Genomic DNA, 7,500 nt, shown 5'->3' with positions numbered 1-7,500 from the left:
GAAACTCTCTCTCTCTCTCTCTCTCTCTCTCTCTCTCTCTCTCTCTCTCTCTCTCTCTCTCTCTCTCTCTCTCTCTCACCTGAGCGGCGGCGAATACCTGGCCGGAAGCTAGTTATTGAAGCGTGCAATGTACTTTTCATAACTTCCTGTTCCTTCGAAAAACACAGATCTATAATGGCTGATGAAGCTGTTTGATGGCCCCGATTATACAGCAGCGAGCCGCCCCAGCGTCCTGTCGGTGAATGGGGAAGGCGTGCGACTCCTCCTCTCTTTTATTTTCAAGGCAGGTGACATGAACAATCATATATCTTCACTTTACTGCCTTATTTTCCGTGTTCTTGCGTCGCGAGTTCAGTTTACCCTCTATTTTTTGTCATCCAGTCCTCGTTTTCTGTTGCTGTTTTTCTATTCCTCTTTTATTAACCCGAGTGACGTGCTAAATGACAAATCTTCACTTCATCTTCACTTTATCTCTTTATTTCTCATGTTTTTTTTTTCGTGAGCAAGTTTAGTTTATCATATGTTTATTCTTTTGTTATTTTCGTTTTGTAATCATATGCCTCTTTATTTTGTCTTCGTAAAAAAAAAAATGAAATGAATAAATGAAACAATAAATGATACGTCTTCATTTTAATTCGTCGTTTTCCGTGATCTGTGGTAGCGAGAGGGTGTGTATTTTAGTTGGTCATTCTTTTTTATGAAGCGGCTCTCGTTTTCTAATATTTTTTTTGTCCTACCTTTCCTTCCTTCTCTGTGCGTATTTATATTTCCTCTATTTTCCCCGTTCCCCTGTCGTAATTAATGTGGCTGTGTGTAATGCCTCGTATAATACTTCCCTTAACGCCACATGTATAAGCATTAATATAATCAGTAATTCTAAACTCACGATGTCTTCATTTTCACAAACATAAATTTCTGACCACGTAGTAAATTCCCAAATAAATGTAGAACACGTTTTCCCGTCATTAATAACCCCTTCGTTGCCAGCCGCGCAATGCTAGCAACAGCCATTAAAAATACTTAAGCATACTTAGAATCAGCTATGTCGCTCCCCAGCCACTTACTCCTCATTTAGAGCGTGATAATTGGCCCATTATTTAACTCTAAAGTGGCGCCACAATTTGTTGGGAAGCAAAATAAGGAGCTTTGGGAGACCCGCCATGAACCTTTGTCCGAAAGAGATGATCGTGGCCAACGGGGAACATAATGAAGGGTGTTGGTGGTGTCCGAACCCGCTCATCACGTGGGATAATAATGCTACATCAACCTGTCTTTATCCTTTCTTATTGACACTTGCGGCGCGTGGGAAGACCGGTATTAAAGACAAAATACAGAGTGGAGAGCGTGCTAAGTCATGGCGGGGGATCGGGACGAGTGCTTTGGCGAGTCTCGAGACCCAGTATTGTTGACATTAAGGAAATGGCGTCATATTTTTTGTTTTCATCTCAAGATAATTATTACCTCGTAAAAATGGCGACGTATTTATGTGTATTGATCGTGTGGTGGAGAAGGCGTGTGGGGTATCAGGGTACTGCAGGTTGCTGGCTTAATATTGCGTCTTCCATCTTCGTGTTCGGTGTTTAGCCAAAGATTTATTAGTTATGGACTTTTATCCCAACCGACTCCCGAAAAATTAATTACATCGTAGGACAAGGGATATATTTATCATTATTAGTGTTATCATTGTCCATTATTGTCCACCCCGCGCTCTCTCTCTGTTTCTGTCTCTCCCCGCGTCTGTCTCTCTCACCCTCTCTCTCTCTCTCTTTCTCCTCGCCTTGGATGGCTGAACGTGCCTGTCTCGGTGAAAGTTCTGATCTTTTCTGCACTCTTGTAATTTGAGTTCGTAAAATGGCTTGGTATTTTTGCGGGAAACTTGCTGATTCACGCGAGACGAGGCTATTGTTTCGTATTCTCTTGACTCAGAGCGAAAAAAATGATGGGTGGTTTTAATTGAAATCGACACAAGGCACAATTGGTGGTTGTATCGATGCTTAAATTATATTTGCTGAATTTAATTACGTCTCGGTACTTTTATTTCTGACGTAAAAAATGCCATTACTTGGAGGAACTGCCGCAGTATCGCCAGTATATCTTCCTCACTTCAATTTATACTAAGCTACTGTAGCACGACTTTTATCCACTTCTCATCAAATAATTATAGATTTTTACCCACGAGATATTGAGCCGGAACACGGATAAAAATGGATAACATAAATATTTGACCTCGCGGTAACTCCTCCCTGCACGTCAGTCTCAGATCACCGAGCTAAGTGTTATGTTGCGGTTAAAATCTATGTTTACTTATAAATATATACTAGATACGAAAAGCTTTTGGCAATATATTACACAAGAAAAATATATCCCTTAACTTTATGGCCAAAAAACTGACGCAAAAACTACGAAAAAAAAAATGGGTAAATGTTAAATAAACCAGTAGACAATTTGGAATTATGGTAAAAAAAGCGCGCCAAATCTTTTAAGTTTCCCGCGTTTAATAGAAGCGAAGTGGCGACTTGAGCAGGTTCCCGCGTGTGTTTGTGTGTGAATAACCAGTGATTATACCTCGATATTTTACCCTACGGAGGAACAAAGTGGTGCGGGAGGAAGGCCAAGGCTCGGGGCAGGTGTGGAGGGCCTGCCATCGCCTACGGGTAAGGAAATACGTGGTTATAAACGATTAATTAAGGTGGAGTGCGGCAGGAGGGGTGGGAGGGAAGGACTGACTGGCGGGTTTGTTTACATTCTCAAGCGAGCAGGAAATATTTACTTATCTTGGTTTTATCTTTATTGTTATTGAATATTTAGAGTTCCTGAGTGATTCTTAAGAGACTAGACTAGTGTTTGTGTGTTCGTGAGGCGTGATAATGACGTGGAAGATGTTTAAATATTGAAATGAGAGTTAAATTGTTATCCTGTCATGCTAATTTCATGTCTGCAATGCCTTTTTGTTGCTTTCTCTTGTTATCATGGACTATTTAGAGTTCCTGAGTAATTTTTGAGAGACTGTGTTTGTGTATTCGTGAAGTGTAAGAATTAAGACGTTTAAGTATTGAAATAAGATTAAAGTTGAACCGTCAGGCAAATATTAGAATTACCCTTGTTTTTTCCTGCGGTTATTTGTTATTATCTAAAGTTCCCGAGTGATTTTTTGAGTGACGAGACTTTGTTAGCATATCTGTGACTCACTGAAGTTTGACAGCTGCCAGCAAGAGGTGTTGACGTAAGAGTGATATTAGGCTGTTGCGGTTATATTAGGCTGGGATTAGTTTCACCCCGTCTTTTGATGTGAATAAGGATTAGGGTCAGGAATGGTGTGGGAATGTTGGGGGGTGTATTTGGAAAGATGCTGGGGTGGGCGTTGCGGATTGAGGAGGGGGTGGTTTGGGATTCGGAGTGTGGGCGCCTTGTCTGTGTTGCCTTCGCTACCTTTTTTATTTATTTATTTATTGTATTCGTTATTCAATACTTCTGACGTGTTTTTTTAAGGAAGTAAAGGCCACGTGTGTGATAGAAATAGGAATAGATTGATAGATAGATAAATAAACAGATTGATAGGGCCCTTACAAGCCGCCAGTGTGAAGGGGTCCTGAAGGGGAGGATGAAGTGAAGAAATGCAGTGAAAAATACGTGTAGTGTGGATTTCTTGTTTCTTTTGCCGCAGAAAGAAGAAAGGAAAGAAAATAGCAGGCATGGATTTACGTAAGAGAACAGAACGAACATTAACCAGGCTTCTGTTTGTCTTTTGTTATTATTGATGTCATTATTAGTTGCTTAACATCACAGGGTTGGATTTTATAGGGAATATATGTCACGTGTGTCTTACTTTGGCTTGCAGAAAGAACAGTAATTGAATAGACGAAGAACAAACATTGAGATGATAGAGAAGGATAATTAGACTGTAAGATGAATATTAAACTGCACTGTTATTATTTGTTCTCCGCTGATTTCTGACCTTATAATGATTCAAAGGTCGATCTTTTTGTTGACGTAAGAGGAAAAAATAATAATTAACCTCTCAGGTAAATATTAGGTTACGTTCATGTTATTTTCGTTATTACTGGCTACGTAGAAGTGGATGTATATATATTTTTCTATTCTGGCTTTGGAAGAAGAATTAATGTTTACAGGAGAAATAAAGGTTGATATGAAAGAGGGAATAATTTGGCTGTTAGGTAAATATTGGACTGCGTTGCTATTAATTTTGTTCTTCACTGTTGACTGAGGTTATTCATAATTATTCAAGGCTCGTGGTTTGGAATTGTTTGCTTTCTTGTTGACATAAGACAGCGGAAAAAGAATTAGGAATATGAGGTAAACATTTGGCTACGTTGTTATTATTTGTTGTTTATTCTTATTTTGATTAAAGGTGGAATTCTCTTATTTTTTGTTGATAAGAGGAAGAAAACAAATAACTGAGGTAGTAAATATTATAGAGTGCAATTTTACTATTTGTTCTTGTTCATTAGTGGATCCGCGCGCGCTGTGGGGTCGAGGGGTTCTCAGGCGCACGTTTTCTAATTCTGGCCACTGTCCGAGGTTAGGAAGGGCATCCACTCGGGGTGACGGCGCGCAAATGCCATATCAGTCTTGCATCAGGAGGCGGCGCCCTATGATACAGTAGCCAAACCGGACGTCAAACTGAAAAAAAAGGAAAAAAAAAGATAAAATAAATAAATAAATAAATAAATAAATAAATGAAGAGGGAAAGAAAAATGATATGAATATGATTTTACCCACTTATTATTTATCATATTCGTTATTTCTGGCCACTGAGATCAAGTTTTAGTCTATGTAATCCTGGCTTATGACCTCGTATTACTTAAACTTCTTTCAACTTGTTATTATTCTGCAGCATTGTTCAAACTTTTCCCCTTTTCCAGCTTAGATTTACTGCAATAACACTTTTTTTTATTTACTGGTATTATTCTGTGTGTGTGTGTGTGTGTGTGTGTGTGTGTGTGTGTGTGTGTGTGTGTGTGTGTGTGTGTGTGTGTGTGTGTGTGTGTGTGTGTGTGTGTGTGTGTGTGTGTGTGCTGTACCTCCCCTTCATTCATCAGTTTGAAAATTATGTTACTCTTGAAGAAAAAAAATATGTGTGTGTTTGTATGTGAGAGAGAGAGAGAGAGAGAGAGAGAGAGAGAGAGAGAGAGAGAGAGAGAGAGAGAGAGAGAGAGTTTCTACGTTGTTGTGCGGTGGTGAGCAAGTTTTATTCAATATTTATAGTGCAATATTACGCATTTCTGTCAATATTCGAGCAATGTTGGCCAGGTGACTTAATATACCAATAAATACAACAACAACAACAACAACAACAACAACAACAACAACAATAAGACAGCAGTAAAAATAAACATTGTGTAATTTTTGCCATTATTCTTGTTTTTTTTTTTGTGTTGTATTTCATTCTTCTTCCTCTTCCTGTCTTTGTTGTTTTAGTATTTAGGTTCTCTCTCTCTCTCTCTCTCTCTCTCTCTCTCTCTCTCTCTCTCTCTCTCTCTCTCTCTCTCTCTCTCTCTCTCTCTCTCTCTCTCTCTCTCTCTCTCTCTCTCTCTCTCTCCAAACCACACAATGTAACGCTTATTTGTATTAAAATTGCGGTTTGTTTTTGCTACTACTACTACTACTACTACTACTACTACTACTACTACTACTACTACTACTACTACTACTACTACTACTACTACTACTACTACTACTACTATACAACAACAACAACAACAACAACAACAACAACAACAACAACAACAACAACAACAACAACAACAACAACAACAACAACAACTACTACTACTACTACTACTACTACTACTACTACTACTACTACTACTACTACTACTACTACTACTACTACCACCACCACCACCACCACCACCACCACCACCACCACCACCACCATTCCAAACACACACACACACACACACACACACACACACACACACACACACACACACACACACACACACACACACACAGGTAAGGGGTTGTACAGGTGAGTTAGGTTACAGGGCACCAGGTAATTGGAGGGTGCAGACGCCCTTCCTTTAATATCATCAGGGGCCGAGGTGACGAGGCGTGGTGGTGGTGTGTTATCTGAGGGAGGGATCTGGGGGAGAGAGAGAGAGAGAGAGAGAGAGAGAGAGAGAGAGAGAGAGAGAGAGAGAGAGAGAGAGAGAGAGAGAGAGAGAGAGAGAGGATTTGAAGGTCAGTTATTGGTTAGCTCTTGAAGGTGATGTTAATATTTTGTTTCGTTTGTGTTTCTTTCTTTGTTTATCTAATTTTTCTTTATCTATGCTGTTTGTTTTGTTTGTTTGTTTGTGTGTTTGTGTTGTTATCTGTTTGGCTGTCTGTTCATCTGTCTGTGTCTATCTCTGTGTCTGTTTTTTCTATCTGTTTATCTATCTGTCTATCTATCTATCTATCTATCTATCTATCTATCTATCTATCTATCTATCTATCAATTTATCCATCTGTATTTATTCATCTATATTTTCCTTCCCATTTGTCTTCCTTTTCCTGCATCAAATATTAAAACCTATAGATAAATTTAGTAAACAAGCAAAGATAATATGCTGTCTGACCTCTCACCTAGACACACACACACACACACACACACACACACACACACACACACACACACACACACACACACACACACACACACACACACACACACACACACACACACACACACACACACACACACACACACACACACACACACACACACACACACACACACACACACACACACACACACACACACGTAATGGCTCAATTTAATTCACACATATTCCGTCAAACTTGAAAGGAAAACAAGATAATTCATTAAACTTAAACAAACACGCGGAGTAAGGGAAAAAGAAATATATAGACAGGTAAGATTTAATTAACAGGTGAATAAATAAAGAGAAAAATAATAAAGTTTAGGAATTTGAGGAGAAGAAAAGGTGAAAGCCGGAGTTTAGTTTGACATTTAAAAGAAAGAACAGAGAAAACAAAAGAATTAGAGGAGGAGGAGGAGGAGGAGGAGATGGAGACATTTAAATACGAAAAATAAAAGAGAGAGGAATAAAAAAAAAAGAGTTAAATTTATGTTGCATTTAGAAAAGGTGATTTATTTATTTATTTTTTTCTTTCTTTTCTTTCTTTTGCATTCATTGTTGTTTATCTCTCTTTAATATTTATTCGTATTCAATTTTTATCCTCGTGTTTGGTTTGTGGTTAATAAATTTACTTGTGTGGGAGAAAAAAAAACGAAGAATTTTTTTTTTGTATAATTTAATGATATTTATTTTTCATTCACGCGTTTTTTTATGTAGGTCTTAATTGTTTGTTTGTTTGTTTGTTTATTCATTGTTTTTCTTATCTTTTCTTCAGTTCGTTTAAAATTCCTCGGAGGTAATTTAGTGTTTTTTTGTTTTTTGTTTGTTTATATTTGTTGTGTGTGTGTGTGTGTGTGTGTGTGTGTGTGTGTGTGTGTGTGTGTGTGTGTGTGTG

The sequence above is a fragment of the Scylla paramamosain genome, chromosome 39 (assembly GCF_035594125.1).
Source record: "Scylla paramamosain isolate STU-SP2022 chromosome 39, ASM3559412v1, whole genome shotgun sequence".
Lineage (NCBI taxonomy): Eukaryota > Metazoa > Arthropoda > Malacostraca > Decapoda > Portunidae > Scylla > Scylla paramamosain.
The sequence above is the reverse complement of the archived record's forward strand: the minus strand, read 5'-3'. Positions refer to the sequence as shown.